The sequence below is a fragment of the Varroa jacobsoni genome, unplaced genomic scaffold (assembly GCF_002532875.2).
Source record: "Varroa jacobsoni isolate VJ856 unplaced genomic scaffold, vjacob_1.0 scaffold_234, whole genome shotgun sequence".
Taxonomy (NCBI): domain Eukaryota; kingdom Metazoa; phylum Arthropoda; class Arachnida; order Mesostigmata; family Varroidae; genus Varroa; species Varroa jacobsoni.
In genome coordinates this window covers 117,133-142,024 of record NW_019213136.1, presented here as the reverse complement: position 1 = coordinate 142,024, position 24,892 = coordinate 117,133, and the positions used below count along the sequence as shown (strand labels likewise).

The window sequence follows — 24,892 nt, the reverse complement described above, 5'->3', positions numbered from 1 at the left end:
GTTTTCTTTTTTTACCACCGTATTTACTCATCTTGGAAATCCACAATGAAATTTTATAACCCCGACAAAACAGTGATAACGGCGTTGCAGCTATCAGTGAAGCAGTAAAACAGTTATTGCTTTCTGAATATTTGCGCCCATTAGAACGAAATGTGCAGCATATCATACTTATTTTCACACAATGTCATGTTTTCCACCTATTGATATTCCCAAGAATCAACTTTTTTATTTTTGTTTCTGCAACTTTATTATACGTTGCATGGCGATCTTCACTAGAGATGTGGTAACTCTTCATGCCTGTCAATGAATTCAGATCTTTTGCGTTGATTCTCCTTTAGTTCGCTCTGGCTTCTATAAGAAATAGCGAACTATTAATACGTGATTTCTCAAAATCTCATAGATAGGCTATAATAGGCTATAATCTCATAGATAGGCTGGCGACCTGTTTACGTTGATGTAGACATGTGTGAACATGTTTACATTCATCAAGGTCCATTGAAATCGGATTATTCAAGTGCTGTCTCTTCCTTTGGCTGAGGTAAGAACGAACCTTCCAGAAGTACAAGTCGACGATGGAAACCCGAGCTTGAACTCGCAACGATCTGTCGCACAGAATAGTCGATAATCGCCGAATCTGTGCTGAGAGCAATAGCTACGTGAGAAGTCATTGCATTTTATCAAAACGGCTAAGATTGATCGGAAATGGAAGGGTTGGACATATCGAATATAAACTAATCCTATTTTAATAACATAACACCTTTACAAAGAAACATTAGAGTATTTGAGTAAAAAGGCGTCGTACATAAACACAAACTACTATCATGAACGTTGATCGTCTTCGCTTGTCCTTCAGATGATCTTTTATTTAATCATTTGATTGTACGAAAGGTGAAAAGAATTATCTGCGTAAAATACCTTTGTTTGAACGTGTTAAAATAATTTATGGGTCAATGCTGTGAGTAACTCTATATATGTTGAAAATTACAAAGAGAGCTGCCCGAGAACTGTACAACATAATCAAGCTTGAATTCGAAATTATTCTAGGATTTAGTACTTTACTCATATTTGCAGTAATTGGTGGGTGCGTGGTAGTTTCTGGACGGTAAGTTAAGACAGTAGGTAATGCTGGTTGGTTCACTCACGAAAATTTGCAAAATTATCTAGAAAGGAAGCGACTAAATATACCCGCACGATGCATATTCTACTAGCCGTCTAGGTTATTAAGCTTTTAGTGCTAACTATTTCTGCAGCGGAAACTGCAGCCGAACTACCAGCTTCTAACGGCAGAGTTGTAAAGCTTTGCGAGGGTGCTACATATATATGAGCATTTGGAATATTCCATGTTTATTTATCACAGCTGACCCATAGCATAATTCTATAACAGCTCATTGACTTTAATAGCTTGCATTCAAGCCACTTGACTAGCTAAGAGTAGTGACGCAATATAAATTGCTCTGACCTAAAGTAAGATATACTTCACAAATTTATTTCATTTTTCAACAACAAGTATTGAAGTTTCACATCGTATTCTCAAGACCGGAGCGCCACACTGGCACATACGCAGTTGCGCATAAACCCATTTTAAGGGCAAACCTTATCTCGTGTAGAAGAACTAGACCGCAGACTGTATAATCAATAGCTTCCGTTGCGTCAAAACAGTTGATCGATTTGTACTTGTATGGAGTCTTCCGGTAGAATAGTTACTAGTAGCTAAACGTGAATTGTACTAGTCGCAGTTCGCGTTATTTATCTAAGTACGCCAACTAAAGGAAAAATCTGTTCCGATTATTAGACTGTTAATTTAGTCTTTGACGCTAACGTATAGCCTACACGTGAAAAATCAACATTTGTTCTCTGTCCCAATTCCCACAGACGCAATATTTTGAGGAGTAAGAGAATTGTGCAGTGGACAGTTTTCCTTGAAGCTTAAAGTAAACGTATAATTTAAGCCCTGAAAAATATGCTTGCAGTTGCGTCAACTCGGAAGTCACTGTTTGAATTTGTTAGGTTTTATAGCATAGTCGACCGTCGATTGCACAGTTCTAAATAAAACCACAGAAATTCGAGTTTGGACACCTTCACTTGATGGTCCGAGTTCCCAGGCAGGATTTTGGCCGCTCATGAGTCTTCCCTAAGGTGCAGGCTTTCTTGGGCAGAACAAATTGCTAGCTTAACAAGTTAACTGAAAACGCTAGCGTCTCGAAAAAAATCATCAAGGTTCACCGTTACTCAAGGCGAAATGAACATATTACCGTTTAACAGTAGTTACAGAGAACTTGTTCGTTAAATAGAACATTTGGGCCATCTATGTATTTAGCTTTATGTATCCCCTAAGACATTAAGTAAGTAGTCATTGCGCGCGTACGGGGGACATCCTCGGTGCTTAATGGCCAGTCTGTTAGTAACTAATTATATCGGTTTGAAACTTAACATACTAACCCAATATTGACCATTAGGTTGTTCAGCACTTCTTTGCTTTCCCTCAGTGTCTCTTTTTGCCGAATTGCAGCAACCGGGTAAAGTACTCATATAGAACCTGCATAGAAACACGCTTCTTTAAGAGATTGGTTAAATTCAGTGAATTATTTCGTCTAAAGAACCACAAAACTTAATTTAAAGTTTTAATAAGGCTACCGCTTGTACTGACTATGCAAACACTTACGTTAGCCTAATTTCGTTAGTTAATAGTTAACGATAAGTGTTAAGTTTAAGTGTAAGCACACAAACGTATCGAATAGAAATCAGTTTAATTTAAGCTCCCAGAAACTGTATCGATGCTCGGATAAAACAAATCTAGGTCAATGCTACTTACCTAAAATTTGAAAATCATCAACGCGCTGCCTTTTTGCAGCGGTAAAACGACAACCTTGTTGCTATGGGACTGAGCGGGCCAACAGCATCATAAGATTCTTTGTTATTAACATGTAATTTTACGGTTATGCTTTAGCGTATTTAACCAAATCTGCCACAAAAAAGTAGCTTGAAAAGACGTGTTTCTAAGACCTCATATGTGTCAATAGCGGTCGTATCATTATATGACAGTATTGAAGCCTCAGCGGAAAATGAAGCTGGGAATATCTACGTTGGCAATGAAGTATTCCTGACCTCCATTCCATAATAGGGGAGTCAGGCGGGAATTTCGAGCAACCGTACAGAAGAGTAAAACATTCAAGTTGCTTGCTAAAACAGCTTGTCGTTCACGAAAATCGTAGCGAAGAGGGAGCGAAGCACAGAAAAATCACTCCAAAAGTGTCTATAATAATTATAATGAAAATGGCAAGATGGATGATAGCGACTACAGAAAAGTACGTATAATAAAGAAAGAGAGAAATAATAGCATCTAATATTCTAAGAGCACTTTGACCCTTAGAGCTCTTGATCTCATTGACACAAAGGATTTCACAAGCTGCTGTTCAGCTCTGATACACTGGCTTAGACTAATGCGTGAAAGACATTCTGCAAGAGTTTAAGTCAGACCCCTTCTTGTTGCATTTTTTGGTCACAGGCAAATTAAATTCGAAGAGGGTTTCAAAAGTCGACTGGAAAGGGTTTTTATTGCCAAGTCTAAACATTTCTGGCAAAATAGGATACACATCAATTGGTTTATAGCTGAGAGTACGTCGTGGAGAATGGCAGCAAATATCTGACGATTTCGTATCGGAATTCCAAGGGCGAAACGCTGCGTCTCGGTATTATCTGAGAAAGTCGAAATCATTCAACCGCCAATGTAGTTGTTAACATCTCCATGAATAGTTATATTTAAATGGTCGCCACATATTGAGCTGCGTCCATATATAGTAGCGAAAAAGTGCGCATGTAAATTAGAAGTATACATGTGTATAACTTAAACATTTAATTTATTTTTAGGCTATAATAGATGGAAAAAAGAAACGTTAATGTCGGTGTAGCTGGTGGTTGCTGCTAATATTTATACAGTGGGAAAGGAACGAACATGCCAGCTAGAAGTATTTAAGTTCTTGTTAAGTTATATCGAGGACAAGCAACTTGTTTACCTCACATTCACTACTCGACATTATATCTCCAAGATACAATGTTCGGTAAACATTTCTGTGCCGTTGCTCTTCGTTGTCGTTCCGTTAGAGAGAGCTCGACCACGTTGAAAACATTGGTTTTGTCAAGGATGGTGTTACGATTAGTTAAATTTTCAGATTTTTTCCCCCGGTGATCAATGTTTACAGTTTGTATAACGGTAATGCAGGTTAAAACCCAAGCATAAAAACTATAATGTTAGTGAGAAAATGTGAGCCCGCTCTGGTAAACAACGACTATTGCTATTGATATTATGCTTAGTTCCAAGGCTTTGGGGTGAACATTTTTTAAACTTCGCTAGTTCTTTACTTGGAATATCACTTTTAATAAATAACATCCTCTTCTATCATCACGGCGAAGTGTGCCGTACACGAGATTAGCCTGCTGTGTTCAGTAGTCGAGCACCTCTATATTCAATAGATACTAAATTCAACAAATCATATAACTTAATCCCTCAAGGATCGTGAATTTATTTTGTTTGAACGAAGCTTACATTTTATTTCGCTGACCATGTAATCAATTCCGTCAGTCAGCCTGACAAGCTTCATCTGTCCTGCCTGAGCAGCTTAACAGTCTGCAGCCATAGATTAGCCGATTGTCAACAAAAATCATGTCGTTTAACTCGTTCCTTAGTTTTGTTCTGCTCAACTAGTTCTGTTCTATACGAACCCCCCAGGCTCCGCCCCACGAGCCTAGCACCAATCAGTTCCCAAGCGCCCTTTCCCAGTCTAAACGGAAAGGGCAGACAAACCCTCTTCGCGTGTCCGAACGGCAGTCGTACGAGACCCTTTAAAAGAAACGGCCATAAGGGTTGCCGGATTTTTGTCATTAACCAGCCAATTGGACGAACTTATCGTTGCTTGTAATACGAAAAATAACTACCGGATTACCATTGCAACGCAACGCCCGGATATTGTCGAATAATTGGAGAGCTTTGGGGTACTCCAGTGAGGTGATAACTTGGTAATTAAGTGTTGTGCTCAAAACGGAACGAAATCGTTGTCTATATGTATATATACATATATATATATATAGACATGTACTTCCTGTGTAAAACGTGAGAGTATTTCATCAGTGAACTACTGGTGTCTTTACCAGTCATTTAGCAATTTGTATTAAATTAGTGTGTGGATGAACGTGGTCTGCAGTATTTGTGTGAATTTGTATACACGTTGTGTTCCAGACGAAGTGTGTCAAGAAGAGTGCGTCAAAACGTAACCTAATGGACTATTTTGAAAGGAGCATTTGTCCTCATTTAAGCCGAAAAGCGAAAAGTGGTACGTAGATATGCGATGAAGTTCTGTCAAGTCTACTCTGCATACTGCCGACAGGATAATCGCAGAGAGTCCAAGTTATCGCCTGAAACGCACAGTAATATTGAAGATGTCTAGCAATTCGATAGAACATCGCTTTCTAAAAGATGCGCCTGTTTCCAAGTTCCGTTACTAATTATTTTCTAGGTTTTGTACCTGACTCATATAGCAAGCTTTGAAAATTTACGCAGCTCCTAGATTATCGTAACTCTTCGAGGGTGGTTTATAGTTGTGCGGAACTTTAAAAAGCTACTTATTATAATAGGCATGTACGATGTTTTTAGAACTCGCGAACCAAGAATTGTCCATGTGATTACCCCTATCTTACTTATCGCTAATACAAACCTGAACTACTAAACGCGTTTGTAGACACGTCTGCCCTCTGACAAAAGACGGGAAACCGATGAAAGTCTCTTTGTATAGCGTGTATTGTGTCGGCCCGTTGATTAGTTGATAATTACTGCGTTTAGATTCTCCGCATGACACTTTGCCATTGAGCTCCGTAAAAATATTATAGTCGTTTGAAGAGAAACGTTGGACATTTCAATAGCACTCTACCTCTTCTTTAGTAGCTTGGTCGAAGTCGTACTTAAGTCCTTTTTCTTCCAAACATTTCCAGTGAAACACGTCTAATAATTTGGTCACGCCACCTTCACTGTCGGACGTCCTTTTCATGAAGCCACTAGCGCCCTAAATGCGTCAGTTAGTAATCGGTACCTAAAGACAAACCAAACAGCTGTTGTTACTCTACCTGGGACGACATATTATCCAAATGCTTAATTATGCGACGTAAGGTAGGTTTTCGACAGGGAGCATCGATATTTAGCCGGCTATGAGCTACTATTTCGGGAAAGCGAGTTCACCTTTTTGCCCGCGCAGATTTAAAAGTACATCGTCTTTTTACAGTCCTACATATCAATAATAAATAAATGTGACTGTTCGTAATACGCAGTTTCTAAAAGTTATTTTTGTGCGTAACTTCAACAACAAACGCATTTAATTTGGCAGTGTTTCTATTCAAGTCTTTAGGAAAGTGTTCTGTTCGATTTTAAACCTAGCTTAATGGGTGATATATTTGCTAGGACGTGTTGTGGTTTAGGTTCGAATCCGGGCAGAGACAGACTGCGTTCCGCGCTGGAAGCCAACCGTCTGTCTGATCGAATACCTGATGGCGATACTGGACGTAAAACTTGAAACATAGGTAGGTTTTCTTAGACATAAAGTTTTTAAATCCAGTGAAGAAATGACAGTGCACAAAGACGTCTGTTATCCTAAAGTATCAGGTACAGTGGACATGCTTAGCGTCACCAAGCAAATGAGAATTCATCAAGGATAACACGATGAGATCTAGCAAACAGCGAAAACGACAATAGACATTACGATTAGGATGATACTCTTGTGGTCAATTACTGAGATTATTTATGGCCGCTCAGGCGGCAGCCGAAATAAATCTTAATATGTCAAACAGTTATGTCATTGATTGAGGGTCTAGACATCGGAAAGCTGAACAATGCCTTCCAAATCACCTATATGACAACTCATACACCCTGGTACATTTGTATCCAATGGCAGTGCAATTTTCGAGCGCGTGCAAATGCTGTGCCTGTGCGTGCGGTCATGGCGTGTCGGCATTGCGCTGCGGAAGCTTCAGTATAAACATGGGCAAAACGTTCACTTTGTTTGCCCATCTAATAAGTCGTCTGGTCGCTTCGGCCGTTTCAATCCTTCGCAGCTATCGTAAAAGCGCCCACTTCTTCTTTCCTGTCCACTCAGACTTTTACTTCCATCGATGTTCCTGATTTGTCCGCTCTCTCCCGCCTGATATCGGCCCTCGCGCTGCGACGCCAACGACTGTGCTAATAACAACAACAATAACGAGGAGCGGCAGCGAACTACCTGTGCTGTTATTTCAAATGACTTCCACTGAAGCCATCTCTTCCCTCGGTGGTCGTAGAGCTACGGCAGCTACGGGAAGAGCAGCAGCCCCAGCTGCCGTTAATGTTGGCGTTTCTCGAGCGTCAGCCCGTTCCTCTAAGCGCGCTGCCGCGCACTCGCTACGAGGGCCACTGGCGCTGTTTCTCACTTCTCGCGCTTGCGTTTGCTGCTAGCATTGAGACTCCGCTTTCTCTCTCGCTGTATCTGACTGGCCGACTTATTGGGTCTGACGGATCTGAACTGGGCAGCGGCTGGCGATCGATGATGAAGCTGCGATGACGACGCTGGAGTAGTAGCAGCGGCGGCGGCCCGGCATCCAGCCACTGGACGTAATATGGTGTTCAAGCTAGTGTCTTCGCCGCCACTCTTCGCTCGCTATCTCCGGATGTTGTTGGATCATCATTGGCCGCGGCTATTGGCGTCAGCGTCGCGTCGCTAGCCCCAAACCCAGAGTGGCGCTGCCCCAGCTTCTGCTGTTGGGATGTGCTGCCCCTTGGAGAAGAACGATACGTTTGTTCTACCGTTATTGATGCCAACGTCAGTACTGGGTGAAGTCTGAAGCTGGCCCGGGTTCTCCAGAGCAGTTCAACATTTGGCTTCGATTCTGTCTCTTCATAGAGCAGCCTATGGCAAAAGCTGCAGGTCGATCTATTAGTTTGCGTGTTCGGCCAACTCTTTATTGCTACTTTTGGCTGTTTTTTTTTCCGGTGATTGGGATATTCATTGGCATAGCTTTTTGTATATTGTTATCACAGTGGCTTGAACGGGTTGAGTCGAGCAACTCGGTAATCAAGCACAGCCCGGGACGGAGCACATTATTAGTTGCTGTCTCAAAGATAACTTTTTTGTCATGATCGTGTTCGAAGAAGGGGGTCGAGACAATCGCGAAGTCAGCCAGAAAAAAAAACAGGAGCAAATGGCCGTTTACAATGACACACGTGCGAATAGGATGGACTCTATCCGGATTAAATCAAAGAATAACTGTTGTGCAGCGTTTAACTTTAGCGTAGAGAGGAACCTTTGCTACTCAAGTTGCTATACAATATCCATAACTGGCATAGGCAAAAAAAAAGTTGTCTCGAGATTGTACCGTAACGATGGACGAAATTCAAAACGGGATAGCGTAAGGGAAAAACCTCGGATAGACGTAACTTGGCATAAAAAATCCATTTATTACGTAACAACATTATTACACATAATCGCATTGTAATATCAAAAATGGCAGTATCCTTCCACGTACATCCGAATACAAATTAAGCCTATTGTTTTTGCGTACATGATAGAAATTATTTCTTAGACCTGTTTTGCTAACATACGTCGGCGGTATCAAATATGGTGAAATGGCACACTCTACAAAGCGTTGCAGTCTAAAGATCCGTAAATGTTATGGTGATTGAGCGTTCGCTTCGCTCCTACGAATCGTGAGAACCCAGTATTAGTGGCTTAATATGGCGGCGTACTTACCTATTATAGTGGAAGCTGGGTGACAAGATTCACACACGAGCAGAAGAGTCGTTCGTACTTATTCGAAATATTTTTGTATGCGGCTAAACCCGTCTACGGTGACTACGGTAGAAGATGATCCTAACAGTTCTTGATGCTTTCATATAGAAGCGATCTCTTCAGTGGTCATTCGATGTAGTTAATCAGCCATTTTTTTTTGCTCTTGCTAACATCGCTCCTGTCATTACCATAGATCCCATCCAGTCGCATAGTGCTGTTTATCAATCAGATGCCGGAGTCTGGTTGCTTCCACTTCGGCTAGATGATCCGTACATCAAATATCTTTCACCTACGATGCTGTTCGTCACTCTCTACCGTGCGGTTAGTTCTTAAGCGGCAACGCAACGAAGTTAACGAAGTAAACGTAATTAGCGTCTCTGTGTGCGCGTTCGTTGTATTCTTTCCTGCTGCTTCCTCCTTAAAGACACGTTACTCCTGTGGCCTCCATTTCTATACTCCTCCTGTTCTGATCTTCGTTCAATGGCAGCTCCGTAATCAATGCAACTGTGACCGACGGAGCCTTACCTTTGTTCCCACTCTACGAAGGACAACACTGCTCCCGTCTGACCAAGGCCGCCGATTCGTTAACCGGTCAACTAATAAACATGCCCACTCATGCCATGCCTTTATCTAGGTCCCATAAATATTAACTGTAGCGGCCTGGCGTGCATAATGTTCAGGCTACAGTCAGTATTTCAGTAGCCTTAAAATGGACAGGTACCTTCTGAATGGGAGAAACCCGTCATACCATTTGGACGACTATATCAGGGGTGGTGAGGCTTAACGATTGCGTACGCTACATAAGATGCGCTTGAAACACCTCGTCAAGAAACGATCAGTTCCGTTCTTTGATTTGTGCATACATCTTTAAAACAAAACTAATCTGACTGGTACGTTTTCGTCAAGTGTCTGTTGTCGTTTGTGGAGGTGACGATCAGCCTCAGCGTCGATAATTACTCTTATCATCATATTCACTATTATCATTTTTACTGAAATATCGGTCTGTTTTTTTATAGAGGAAACGTATAAACACTACGTTCTGCGTTCACTGAGTTAATCGCTTCCTTATTCCTAGCGGCTACTTCGAGCACTAAGTGGACAATATTACGAGAACACAAAAGAACGAGTGAGATGGCGAGCTGTCCGGTTAACCGCCCCAGAGACCGACCTGTACTGGGTCTTCGTAGTCGCTAGCAGCCTGCCCTGTGGTTCGACCGGATGACGTTCGTTGTCGGTCTGCGAGCCGCTGCCCATGTGCTCGTATCGTATCATTGTCATCGATACCCCCCTAATTCACTACCGCTACTGCGGCGTGGCTATCGTTAGTTGTCCCGCTGTTATACAATGTCTTCAACACCCGAACTTGTCAACATCGTGTAGACGGTATGGTATCGCATCGTAGAGTCGAACAAACTACCGATCTCTCCGATGATCGCGCTGACTTTCGTTTTTGTTGTTATTGTCGTCGTCGTCGTCGTCGTCGTCGTCGTCGTCGTCGGCGGCAGACGAAGCCCAAAAAAGAAGGGTTCGTCAAGAGTCCTGTCGAAAAGCGATTATTTCTTGGGTTTCGTTTTCTCTCTCTCTCGACAAAGAGTTCGGTGTGGACTTCCGCGCTATGTCAGACACAGCGCCGGCGAGACCCTGTCAGTGAAGTACCAAAAAAGACTTTTGCCCGATTTCAAACGAGGATGCGGCCAACATCACGAGATAGCAAGAATCTAAGTAATAGTTAGGAAGCTGCATGATGCGCGAGTACAAGAAAATGACACGGGTGTCGTTATTTTCTGAGAATGAAAATACTTGTTATGTGGATATAAAACCACAAGACAAAATACGTAGTTATGACATACGGGGACAGCTTTGGCCGGCTTTGATGGCTTTTCATTTGTGGCGTTTTTGGCGTTCGCAAAGTTTTTCCTATAACCTCCTTAGCCATCAATACCGTACGGCGGAGATCTTAGCTTTATTGGCTGCGGACCATTTGGATCGACCAGGCGCGCTCTATTCACTCCGAGAGTGTCAAAATTTACTTCAAAGACAAACCTAACTAGACCATACCGACCAAGTTCAGCAAAATTACGAGCAGACAGTTCGACCTGCCGATTTACGAACACGTTTGAATGTTGTATTCCAATACGAAGTTCAGATGGATTCGAATAAAATATTGTAGGATACGGCGATACGATGGCGACAGACGGCCATATAAAAGTTGACCGCCGGCCGGAAGAACACGCACAGGTGTATATGTGAACCACTATTTACGACATGCGCTCCGTTACATACATTTAAAAACATCAGGCATTGGGTTGTGATCCTAATTTGCACCGCTTCTTTCCAATGTGGCCAATGGCATTAATCTGTTATGGGCTTGCGCTGTTAGGGAAGCTCCACATGTGAAGACACATATGTAACATATCTATCCATATACTTCTTAGGTTTTTTTTTCCTGCAAATCGAAATGGTACAATAAAACTGAGGGTATTCAACAATTATATCTGTCTTGGCACATGAATAGAATTCGAGTTCCCTGATAGTGGATTACTGCTACTTCTCCCTTACAGCGGGCTAGCAGAAATACGCTCTCAGTAGAATCTATTGAAAAAATAGTGAAGGGTAAATGCAGCTTAACAAATGAGTAAGAGGTCCAGCTTGAAAATCTATGAAATATAATTCAAAATTACACTATGTAACCAGAAAAAAAAGAGGGAACTTCATTTCTATGAAGCATGATGTGATCCAATAGGTAGGTAGGTAGGGGGGGGGGGGGGTAGACTTCTGGGAGTTGATTTTTAGGATAAAAAAAAAAATCGCTCACCCCCTTTTGGTGGATGTGCATTTCGCTGCAAGCACTTCATCGGTTTATGGCGATCGATATACGAAAGCATTGACCTACGCCTGGCATATTTATTTAGTGCCATGCTCATTCGCGTAAGTCTGTCCTCGCAGCAATCTGCCGTGTACTATTTCTTAACGCCCTTCTTATTCTAATGCATCTTTACTGGTGGCATTCGAGCGATTTCGATCACTATCAATCTTTTCCATAATTTGCATGTCATACTCACACGCGCTGATTATGAAAAGTGGGCATAATACTATATGTAGTGTAGAGGAAAATATCTATAATTTATTCCCGCACGTCATCACGAATCATGAACACGTGTCGGAGGTTTTGCGGGTGGGTTACTGCCGTCGCACACGAACTTCCACACAGAATAATTGATGGATCATGGAAGTTTATCGTGTGCACGTCGACGACCCCTAATTGGTTCACTCGTGTGTTCAGCAATCCAATTTTTGCCTAAATTTGTGCCGATTCTTAATCGAAATCTGACAACCCAAGCTCGACGCCTGGCGTACTCGTTTCGGGTTATCAGTCATTGTTCGACTGCAACGATGACAGGACGAGGGGGTAGGAACAGGTAGCAATGTCTGGAAGAAGTTCCCTCGCAGCGGTGGTTGGCACAACGAAATTTCTGCCCCAGAAAGGCACAGTTCTGAACGGTTTTAGCCATCGGTAACACTGATACTGCGAATCTGACCGGTCCCGGTGTGGACGGAATAGCTTTGTGTTAACACTATTGAACGGCGTCGATAAAAATCGAAAAGTAGATTTTGACACCTGTATGGACAATTGAGAGTAATTCCAATGCTTGTTGATATCTTTGAATAAACCCATGGAGAGTATAATTAAATATTCTCCATGGGTTTATGACCATCTGCAAGCGACTATAAATATCGATTGGCTGATCTTAATAATGTTTACTCATTTACCCTGTGTGTACTGTGTTGAAAAAAAAAACGTTTTTCGATGAAATCATACCAGTCCATCACAGAATCGATTCTCTATAATATACTATTATAAAAAAACGTAAAATCATGGAGCTATGGAACGCTAGGCTATCGTAGACTTAACCTTATTGACAGCTTACGTATATCTATTTCATTGCGGCAACTGGATAGTGGTTAGAGGCTAGAGCTGTAACTATAATTGTATTTAAGTTATCGACGTTATTGCGCCAAAATAATTTTACGTACTTACTTTAAAGGAAGGAAGCTTATAGATTTAAAAAATGTTTAATGCGAACGATTAGCACTGGTATTGACCATGATCAAAATGATTATTAAAGTATCACTATCCTATTGGGGATAGCACAACTAAAAGCTACTGTTATCGTATTTTTTTTTAACATTTTTCAGTGCTGATTCTGACACTGTGCACGGCACAGATTCAGTCCGATGTGAACGCCGGCACAATCAATCGCATATACCTTCGTTCACATCACAATAGATTTTCTACAGGTTTTATTTGGGGCATTCGTTCCTGTTAAGGTCCACATCTCGGTATTGGCAATAAAGATGATCGTATCAAACCGATTACAAAATCGTAATGGCAGATTTATTGGTACACCTGCCATGATGCTGCTGTCTGGCAATATTTACACCGCGCGGACCAGATCCAACTTCAAAAGACAACAGACACCTCCTGATACTTTTCTGGTCTGCGTGCAACCTTCGAAAAGGAGATTTATTCGATTCGAAGAAGCATCCGTTCACGTAATTGAACGTGTTGACACTTGGCAGGTCCCTGATTAACCTTACTAGACGGCCAAACAGTGCATTATACACACACACACACACACACATATATACTTCGTGTGTCTGCACGAAATATTCCGCATCAATCGAGTACTTGTAATGGAGGCGTCCTAGCGTACGAACATAGGCCGAAACGCCAATTTTGAGTTGGCTGAATCGATGCCGCCTTTGAAGCTAGGTCGAGGAATGATTAACCAATCATTCCTTTAACCAAACTGGAGATTAAGTCTGGCCATACAGGTGCATATGTAATATTGTATCCTTTATCGCTAAATTACCAAATGGGAAAATAGTTGTAGAGAGATAAGAATAGAGATAACACAACGCCTGCAAAAATAGTTCTAAGCTGTATTTTTTCTGTCGCCGGTGCGCTTTTTATTTTGGCTGCAATCGAACGTATGAAATCAAATATGGCCAGATGCAAACTACTAGTGAAAATGCACATATGGCTCGTTAAGTATTTATTGCCCAAATACTGGTTTGTTCTATAGGGGGAAAAGCGGTCATCGGGCGCTGGATCTGTCGGCCATTAAATGTGTGTCTTATGGGTCTCTAAGTAAACTATTCCTTCTGTTTATTTTTGCACGCTTTGAACTTGAAAAATCCGTTCGATCGATTGGCGGTCGTGGGCACGATAGCTTACCAACGTGCCAATGCCTGCTAGCTATGGCTAGCTGTCACGCAAAAGCTATACGTTTTTTAAGAAACGTCGAATTACGTTTACGTAATATATTTCTAAATTATAGTAGTAGCTTACTAATAGTTCAGCGATTGAGATCAATATCCAGACAGCAATAAACACCAAAATCAAATATGCAATGCAAAAATCGCGTGTCCCCCCTAGCAAACACAACAGCTTGACATATATAGCGACATAGGCGTTCGCTTTGGAAAAAATTCTTGTTGACTAGCAGACGTACCTATTTCAGGACTGTTTATTAGTCTGGAAAATGGACGGCCTGTTGGATCTGTTTTGCTTCTATGTCAAACGGCATCCTCTACTAGTCCTCTATAACTTTGACTGACTTTATGGCAGCTTCCGTCCTCTGTGATTCATTCGTTTTGATGAGGATGCTAGTAACGTCCAGGTGGTATTGTGCGAAAACCACTCACTGATGTTGCATTATGTGGTACCTCTTCCAATTCACGCGTAAGAGCAGCCCGCCATGGGATGGTCACTACATATTTCGATGCAGCGCCGTCCTCCAGCATCAAGATGTTCCGATACGCTGATGATACGCGCTCTTTTTGTCTATCTGGCGCCATCGGGTATGGTTCATCTTCCGTTTCGCTGTATCTCTGATCTAGTAGTTGTGACGGTCGGCTGTGTATTTCCGCGTTGCGCACGGTTGTTCTTACTCTGCTTCTGCTGTTCTCGATTTATCTAGTCCTGCATAACTGCGAAACGTCCGCTGGCTTTAAACAGCGATTTTCTGCTAGTACTCGCTTTTTCTATGGGAGCACAAGTGGAGTTACTCGTAGTAACTCTCGTAGATTTGTTGCGTCATATTTCGAGCGACACGCTTTTTAACAAGTTTGCGCCGATATTCTTCATTGCCATCCGTTCAGTATTAATCAATCGGCAAACGGGTATCATCGGTGGATATTACCTGTCATCAACTACTCTTCAAAAATATCAGGAAGAACGACTGCTTTCTAAAGCTCTTCCTGTGGGAGTAATTATATGGACGAAGGTGCCGTAGGGTACTCAGGAAGCAACGCGATCATATCGCTAAGAAGCTGCATATTTTTTTGAGCAGTGAACTTGTTACGTCAAATGTGGACCTGTTGGTAATTCTAGGTAGAATGATGGGTTGGTCTGCAGGCGTCAAACAATTTCAGCAGATTGAGAGCTGTCTGATGACTAATCTTTTTAATTTAATCATATAAATAAATCAAGAGCGAAAATATCTCATGATTGATCTTTTCGCTATCGGATAGATATTTTTATTCTAACTAGTCGGCAATTAGATTACGTTGTCGAGTAGTTGGTCCAGATTTAAATTTTGTTGTGTGTTTAATTATATTTTATTAATTTGGCAATGTATTCCAGTTTGCTGGTAACCGATCTCTGATGTCAGAATTGGAGCACTTGTACCGACTCTACCGATCAGTAGTGCTCCGCGATACAAACGATTTTTCTATCAAGATATTTTTAGAAAATGTTTTCTATCTTGTATACGCTAATTTATTCGAAAACTAGCAGGTTACCGAATTGATCATGTTAATTATTATTCAAGCGTAGCGGTAGAACGCACAATTTTATCACGAGCGATTTTTTCTTTTCCGTTAAATCTGGCAGTAATGATCAAACGACGTTGTAGATAGTTCTCAACTTTGTTGAGATAAACAAAGACTATCGTAAATATACCAAACAAAATTCTTACGTTTCTTATTAGAATTTGCTTGAAAAATTTAGATGGTCGCACGTTTGAGAAGCTTTCCTATTTGTTAAGCCCTAAAGTTTAACTGAACCCCTCCACTTCCCCGCCCTCGAAAGATTGAATTAGATTAAACTAGAGAGCCAGATAAACGTTCGACCGCAAATGGATTACTCCGTTTGCGTTTCATCAGGCCTGTGAGGTTAGATGAGGATTCTTGAAGCGAATTATCTCAACGAAGCTAACTCTTAACATTGTCCTCACAAGCGGCTCCGTTGCTACGTATCGGCCATCACCAAAGCTCGCGGTTTATCTTTTGCACATTGCTAAGCCACAGTCTATTCTATAATGGGGGGAACTTTCCGTTAATAGCGCCAATTCGTCAGTCTTAATCAATATAGATCCGGAATACTTAATTATTTTTTTACCTGTGACAATTGAATAATTTCAGTTCCGATTTAGATGAGCCTTTTTTCTAACGTTGATCAGACTAAATGACAAATTATTCAGTACGTAATGGGCAAGATTTACATAACTGAATATAAAAATACACGTGAACCGTGTTTTGATTACGAATTCCTATGCCCCTAATGGCGTCCAAGTGTGTACATAACATTAGCACAGCAACAATCTCAGCACTCCAACTACGCCCCCATATTTACGCACTTGTTCACGTGAATATGCAACTGTGTTGTACACTCCATGTTTGCTACCGTATAATGTTTGTGTGTGTGTGTGTGTGTCTGCTCATTTTACTGTGATCTTCTCCACTTGCCGCGGTGGGCATAGTCGATTGCTTTTGCCCGACAGGGCGACCTGCCAGCTTCAACTTTAGGTACCCTTCCGTCTTCTTACGCCACGTTCGTTCGAAACCCCTTCTGTAGTAACGTACATACCCTAGCCAGCCTTCTCACCCTTTCATTTTGTTATACACGTTTTTTCTCGCACATACACGCACGCACGCACGCACCACTAGGTCACACATACCTGTTTGCCTCTTCTGCTGGTATTGTTCAGCTTCTAATGCTCTCCTTTGAATAACATTATATAGCTTCTATGCAAATAAGCTGATCTGATGCCCAGTGGGTGCGCAGGGTCCCAGCTGCTGGGCCGGCAGTGGCAAGTTGTTCATGGGCGAACTCACATCTCGTCTGCTCCCACACCGCAGCCGCAGCCTATGTAGAATACGCCACACGTCCCTCCAACATTGGCCACCAAGAAGACTTTTGCTGTCCAGATGTATGTGTCTATATCTCACGCCGTGGATAATGTACGGCAGCGCATTGGCGTCAATAGCACGATGAGAAGAAGCAGCAGCAGCAGCAGCAGAGTGACTGGGGTGCGCTATAATGACGGGTTTCCAAGGAGTTGCACTTAGCCAGAAGGGGGTTGAAAGGGGCCTGTTGTCGACATGGTATTCCAGTAGCTCTTGTGCCCCTGAAAAAACTAACGGTAGGAAAAATTTGCAGCGGCAGCGGCATCGGTGAGCTTCATCGTGCGACCAATGCTTCCATGCGGCGGTTAGGAGAGCAGTACTTTAGCTACGTATAGACAACAAAGTTTTTCCCTAGTTAGAATGATCTCAATAAACATCGCTAGCCATGTCCTAGCAGCGTACGCGGGGATGCAGATTTGTCAAGTATTATGTAGAATAGCTATCACCCCACCCATGTATAGGATATCCGTGGGAACTACTTGTGACGCGGCGGGGAGGGGTAAAAATGTCTTATTGACAACCATACCAATGTGGTCCTTTTCGCCTTTAGATACGGTATGTGTAGCTACTACCAGTTGACGAAGCCAATAATGTTTTATGTATTTCTTGTATTGATTGCCGTGTGCGAATGCAGGCAGTGCTGAACACAAACATATTTCGGTGTGAATCCCTATTAACGAAATTTATTGGCTATAACCATGGCCGGTGAGGGCGACCGCCGAGCATTGCATCTATTTGCATAGGCATATGTAGGTACATTCGTGGACGGTATAAACATCAAGAATTCAAAGAGCTGAGAGAGCGCCGAGAACAAAGGTATTTTACATTCGTTTCCCGCGCGATTTTATTTCCTAGACAAAGACTTTAAAGTCCTCGTTGGGGGCCACACGCAGCCGCTGGTCAGTGTGTAAATCCAGCGATACATGTGAGCAAGCGGTCTGAATGTTTTGCGAAGAAGAGATCAGGTTTTTTGGAGCAGTTTCTCTTTTTGGGTTTCTCGTGCTTTCCCGCTGGCCAATATCGAAATCGTCAGTCTTTGCTTCAAACGAGAACAGGCGATCATAGCCGTCGTCACCACTAGAGCTGTTCCCTTAGGGCAGAAAGTGAAAACCTTGTAGATCTCATAATACCCGTGCTCCCTTGCACACCACAATTCCTCGCTTTAAATGAGGCCATAGCTCCGTGGTGAACACTGGTGCTCTATCAACTGTTATTGCTGCCGCTGTTCAAATAACTGGTGCGTGAGGCCTAAATGAGCTGGTGATTTCAAACATTTTCAGGTAGTTTCCTACTATGGGTTTGTGGATAGTGCACAATAGGTACAGGCGCATAGTCTCGAAACAGCCCGGCTTCTGTTACTTCGTGATGTTTTTACACAAGAAAGCGAGAAAAGCATATGCCGCTTTAGCATGCATCGAGTGTGAATCGAGCGAGAATCATACTGTGACAGTTGTACCAGCTTCGAACCTTTTGATGGTAGTCTCTACAGGGGACCGCTACAATGATGAGTTAGCGGCTGCCTTCGGATTGGCTAATAGCTAGAAGCGGCGCTTTTAAAGGACCGAGATAAAATTGTAACCTGAGGACAAATTATGGATTTTCGATATATATATATATATATATTATATATATATATATATAGGAATCATTTGCCGTGATTTCGATAAGTATCGCGAATGGTGCACACGGGGTTGTCGATGTACTAGACGTTCCCTTTTTAAGTATTAATCTTTTGACAATCACTACCCATCTATTACCCCATCAATTACCTTATAATGGTCATCAACTCACGTGGCAGTCGCCTGCTAACAGCAGAACACACCTGCAAAGATGCTACGGTGCTACTCTGCTGAACGGAGGGCGTATCTTTGACAACTACAAAAAACAAGGAACTACGTTACAAAATTGTGGCAAACAGAATCAGCCACACTACGGACAAACTGATAGGTGAGACCTGTTCAGTAACGAAGAGACACACGGCCAGTACGGCCAACGGGCATAATGATATGTCAACAGAGATCTCCAGATGGAGCCATCGGTCTATTGTTGATGACGCCCATAAACTTCGGAGTGTCCTCGTTCCCTCGGCAATAGACCGGTTTAGAACAAAAAAAAAAACCAGGACAGCGATAAGCCGTTACCACTGGGGTTAGACCCGTGAATGACCGAAGTGACGTGCGAGTAACGATAAGATGGCAGCGGTAGACGCCGGCGAAAAGAAGTTACTGAAACGTTAGCGTATTTTTCGAACTTTTAGCCATATTAAATACTCCGAGCGATCCTATTCGGAATAGTTACTCACTGGCTAGCCACTAAAAAGCATTGGGGTGTTGCGTAAATGCCCAAGAGACCAACGAAGACTTTGTCAGTTGTGGTAAGTGTTTGCATGCGTGCTGGCTCAAAACGAGAGATTTTATACGGGCCCCGAATGTGAGGGACTCAGAATTAAATGGATCTACATATATCATCCGTTATCGCACCGCTCATTTGCTTGTCTCGCTAGTCGAACGCGAGTGCGAGAAACGTTCACGCCATCGAACGATCTTAATCTAAGAAGAATAATATGTCAAAAAAGTTAAAATAACAGCGACGTACCTATGAAATTCTAACTTTTCTTTGTTTTTTTTTCTGTGACTCTACCGCTCCCCGTGAAAGTTCGTGTAGGACACAGGGAGACCGACGATGCTAACGAGATCCATAAGTGCCAAAAACTATTGCTCAAGTAGTTGTTACGATAACGGCAATAAAAGAAATTAATTACGGTTTATGAGATATTTTTGATATACGCTGATCGTGAACGGCCAGTAATAGGTCGTTGTGGAGATTTCCGAAGCTGGCGTCATCTTTTCACGATCGAACTGTTGTCTGTGTGTGTACCATCACCAATGCAAGAAATAATACAACCGACATCGGCAAAAGCATGCACCGTCCCATCTCGCCCCTGTGCGGGCCGGTCGCCGCAAAAGAGACACCTATTAACAATTATTTGGTCGGATGATATAGTTCTGACGTTGTGGTGTATGTACATGTGTGTATATACACAGATATCATAATACTGTTATAGAAACATAACCGTCTTTGTTCAATACCTATTTGTTTCTTGGGCCATAGGCTAGTACGAACGTATTTAAGACAACTAGTGATTGAGACTAGTGTGAAGTTTGAGGTCGTAGTGTTTTGAACGTAGCGTTAATAGTTCGCGGAGCTTCTCTATCTGATCGGAGTCGATGTGCTCTCTGATCTTTAAATAATAGTGTTGCTATTGCTAGTTCACTATAAAACTGAAAATCGATGTAATGGAAGGTACAACAGCGGAGTTTTCCGCAAGCGACGACAATTAAACGGGTCTAGTACGTATGTCGGATTGTGGGTCAACATTCCTTAACAACCGAGATAGTTCACTGGAAGCCGATATTCAACGCGCGAGTAATAAGACCTTGATACTCCGTGTATTGGGAACACCATAGTCGAACCACTGACATTTGCAAAATGATATTCTGCAAACTTGCCGTGCTTATAGCTGCCGTCGGCTCTTGCAACACGCTAAACCTCAACTTGTTTTTAGCTCCTAAATGTGTTTTTCGAAACTTTGCAGTCTGCTCCTCATTTCGAAGTTCGGCAAATACACAATTGCTGTGGATATTCACATCTGTATGCACATACCGTTCCGGTCAAACTTAAGTAATTTGTGACAATATATAAACGACGGAGCGAATCCTGTCGCCTCTTCACGTCCCGTTCGCGCCGTCCGGGAGGTCGGGTCGTTCACCCCGATGTTGGAGTCCCATCACATTACAAGCTTCCGTATATTTCAACCATGTACATTTAGATCATGCACATACCTGTCTATCATATGAGTCTAATCATTTGACGACACTCCTTGATTGCCCCTGTTGTTAACAAACTTCTATTATTAGTGTAGCTCTGACATTTCAACTTGAACGAGTTGCCATTACCATCATGAATTATCACTACTGTTGTTAACGACTTCAAACTATTACGTTATATCTGTTTGTTGTTCTGTGGCTTTGCTGCGAACCATTTTTATGTCGTCATCGTTGACATCTTGTCACTGTTCGTCGAGTAATACTGGACGTATGCTAGGACCTACAATAATAATCGTAGCCGCAGAAGGGGTCGTCGAGTTTTACTAGTGGTCGGCGTCGAACGCCTGCCGATCTGCCCAGATCGTACCGAATCTGACGCGTCTGCGCGCGGGCTAGAAACAATGCAATCTAGAATCAAGCGTTTGGATATCCTTGTGATATGAAAACAACAGCGACGGTTATAATAACAGTAAGAGTTATACTTTCTAATTAGTGACGATTATGTGAGACTCATTTACAATCACTATTAAACCGTTGGTCTTACCGGCGCATTCGTGTCACGGGGAGACTATAGGCAAGTAATAGCCATCGACTGTGGTACGAGCGTTTCTACTAAGGGAGAAGTAGTTGGTATCAATCAAATTGTTATTGTCGCATGGGACGTAATCAATCATCGATCATATATCTCTATGTGTAACACAATCACAACGGAAACGATTGTTGTTTAGGATTCTAATAGAGATTGTAGAAATAATAACTGGTTGATACAACGACAGTAGCTAATAGTCAACGATCAAAAACTCACTGCCTCCTTGAACCGTACTTTTACAGGAGAATGAGATGTATTACATGTAGCTAATAACAAAATCGTCGGATATAGCATACGTGTATACATAGTCTGTCCTATGATGAGTGACGCCATTGATTTGCCAACAATGGACAAACCGTTAACCGAGTTGCTGACGTTGCATTGTCACAGACGACGCGTGCAGTTGTCTCTGAACTTAAGATCATGTTGCGGCCTGCGTAACTTCTTTCGAAGTTGCCAAAGGGCTGAAGAAATCACTGATGTCGACCATAGTGTAGATCGTAAAACACGGATATCAGCAGGTGCACTTTTCCTCACTTTCCACGTATACGTACACACCTCCTCGGCACGATTCGGCCCTTCAGTGTACCTGCCCGCTGCGGCGACAAATCAGAAGAGCAACTTGACGAAAAAACTGAAAAAACAAAGTGTCGCACAGACGGAAGGGCGGCCTGCAAGCGTTAAGATGGACACATATCTTCAGAAGCGGCTGAAGAACAGGAGCTAGTAAAATATTTTTCCTAGCTTCTGGCATGATTACGGCCGATGGCTTTGCTTCTGGTTAGGAAGCAAACTGCTAATGTGGGGCGTTTTTCCTCCATCTTTCCAAGCGGCCCAAAAAATAAGAATGGAAGTAGCATACGACCCAGCGAAAACAAAGAAAAATTGCAGTGCAAAATATACCTGCCCTAAGATTTCTCTTTTCGGTTTTTTTTCTATGTAGCCATGTGGATCTGGGATCATTTTGTATTGAAGAAGAAGGCACATTATTGCTAAGGCACAGATTTGAATGCGCTGTATTTTTCGAAGCAGATAATAAATCTGTACTCTAAAATAGCGCCAACAATTTTAGTGTGGGCTTAGATTGACGAGAAAGCATCACGGTAGGAACGCAATCGTCCAGATAATGCAGAACTGAGCCTTAAATAATAATAATAGAGGGAAATAAATGATGAATTGCAGCACGAAAATAGTAAATTGGTGCTACACGTGAACCAGGCCAGCATGGTCAGTTTTAGGGTTAGCCTTCAAGACTTGCATATTTGGACCCGCTTAAGGGTAAGAAAAGGTGGTGGGACAGTGTTAGGCAACATCCTGTATTACAGATCATGTACGGGAAATGGACGCATTGCGGCCGTTTACAGGTAACAAGCAAAATATTATTCTCTACGCTGTTGATTTCTACACATCTGCTTTAGCCTCGGTATACGGAAAAGATAGAAACAGTGAGATAATCTAGGTTCAAAGCCGAGCGTAAACAGATTTCGTTTTGTGTTGGAAGCCAGCCCTATGAAGCAATAGTCGAAATGTTTGTTTGGTTACCTGAATGCACCCGACTCTACCCTGCAGACCTTATTAAATTAGGATTCGAGATGTTCTGTTTGTTAAAGCGATTGTCCTAGTTTCTGTTTCTTAACCAACTGTATAACACACATTTAATTTTTACATCAACCTATCTAGGTAAGCTTGTGAGACGCAGCGTATTAGCCGATTATGTTATGCTAAGTCAGCCTTTTGATGGGGCCCGTTTGAGAGCCTTCTAATATATTTTTCCTTATGGCAACAGATATTCTCGTACTAGTTTTTCGATTCACTGGCCATAGAATTCTGTATTTCTTTGTATGAATAGTTTTAGACTATCTTCTATATACGGCTGAATATCCTAAAACACAGACATACACTAGCCTAGCTACCTAGAAGAACGGAAAATGTATGAATCTATGAGGAAATGGACACGGGGTACCTGCTGCAGGGGAGATGGGCCCCACTGCCTCACCGAAAAGAAAAACTGCTTAATCGTTTTTTTCTCGTGCTAATTTTTTCGAGCGTCCGCCACCTATCTTACTACTATCACGAATCACTAGATAGGAGATGAACTAGATCGCACGCTCCTTTGTTGTTGAACAAAGACAGTAAACCATCCATGGGCGACTGCACTGGCCCAACGCTATCCTGCGCTAATTGTTGAATAATCACAAAATTAAGGCGGGCTTATTTCTATCGACATGGTCTAAGCTGTCGTATCAACCAAGACATCCCCGTTCTGGTCGCTAGCTTAACTATAACTATCAATAAATTCCGATAGTTGGTCCGCTATGAGCATCTCCTGCCTCTTCCATTTGCCTTAGTGGTACGCTACGCGCGCGCACGTCATGCGTAATTGTGCTTGTCAAATAGATGCGATATATAGATCTTACCCTCGTAGCACAAGCGCGTCTTGTGAGCCTTCGTTTTTGCACCGCATACGGTGTAGTATAATAAAATCCATCTGACAAGCTGCGTCCTTCACATCCATTTATTGTTCATCTTCAATGAAGCGGTTCTACGACGGAGGAGGCGGCTGCAGCGCCCACCGCCTTGTTATTGGACGCCAAGCAACTCTGGCCTCTGTCATCAGCATATCATGCGGCATTCAGCATTCGGTTCACCATCGTTTCTAGCAGCGGCCTCCAGTTGTAGCTGTGCGCCTGTAAGGAACAATGTCGTGTCTTGCTGGAGCAACGGCCATTGGCAGATAGGCCTGGGCCGCTGATGCGCGCTTTTGGCGCCTTCTTGCGTTCCATGTAACTGGAATGGCAGAAACATCGCGCGGGACGGCATAACCTTTTCGGTTCGGGAAGAAGGTCTCCTAGCAGCAGGCTACTGTGCTGACTCTGCGCGGAACAGGAAGTAGAACCGGGTCGGAAACGCTGGGACAACGTGAACACTGAAACCAATGGATGAAACGACCGATACTGATGGTGCTGACTGAAGAAGCGATGTGCCCAGTAGGCGCTCGTTGGGTCGGTCTACTCCATTGGCTGATTCTGTCTTCCTTCTTTGCCCGTCACATTCCCTTTTTGGTGATTACCTATATTTGTCCGTGTTTGCCCCTCTCCCACTTTATAGAGCTGAACATCTTCCGCGTGTATACCGCTGAGACCTAGGGCAAATCCCTCCAGGGGCAGATGCTGTAGCACTCCGTATTTACGTAACAAAGGACAGTGTACTTACTGCTTTTCGCCACTGGGTTGACAGAAATCGAACCATACAAAAATAATATATCCTTCCAAGATGTTCCAAGAAAATGTGTGCACAGTTCGAGCGATCATAAGCCCGCTTTTTTTAATTTTAAACTTTTTATTTCACCACATATGTTCACCGTCCTTATGCTGGTACTAATATCTAGTAAAGGTGGAAGAGGTAGTTATCGATTTGAGTGATTGACCTACAATAATTTCGCGTTGTGACGCGTTGTTGTACAATTGCGGCTTGTCGGTTTT

General features: G+C 42.5%; 1 protein-coding gene across 2 annotated transcripts in view; it reads left to right on the top strand.

Annotated features, from left to right (window-relative positions):
* The first annotated feature begins 4,814 nt into the window (after positions 1-4,814).
* LOC111273912 (protein Wnt-5b) overlaps positions 4,815-24,892 on the top strand; it is a 105,933-nt gene continuing 85,855 nt past the window's right edge. For both annotated transcript variants that reach the window (XM_022855952.2, XM_022855950.2), the window contains exon 1: positions 4,815-5,327. The gene's annotated coding sequence lies outside the window, so the exon portion shown is untranslated. The remainder of the gene's footprint in view (positions 5,328-24,892) is intronic.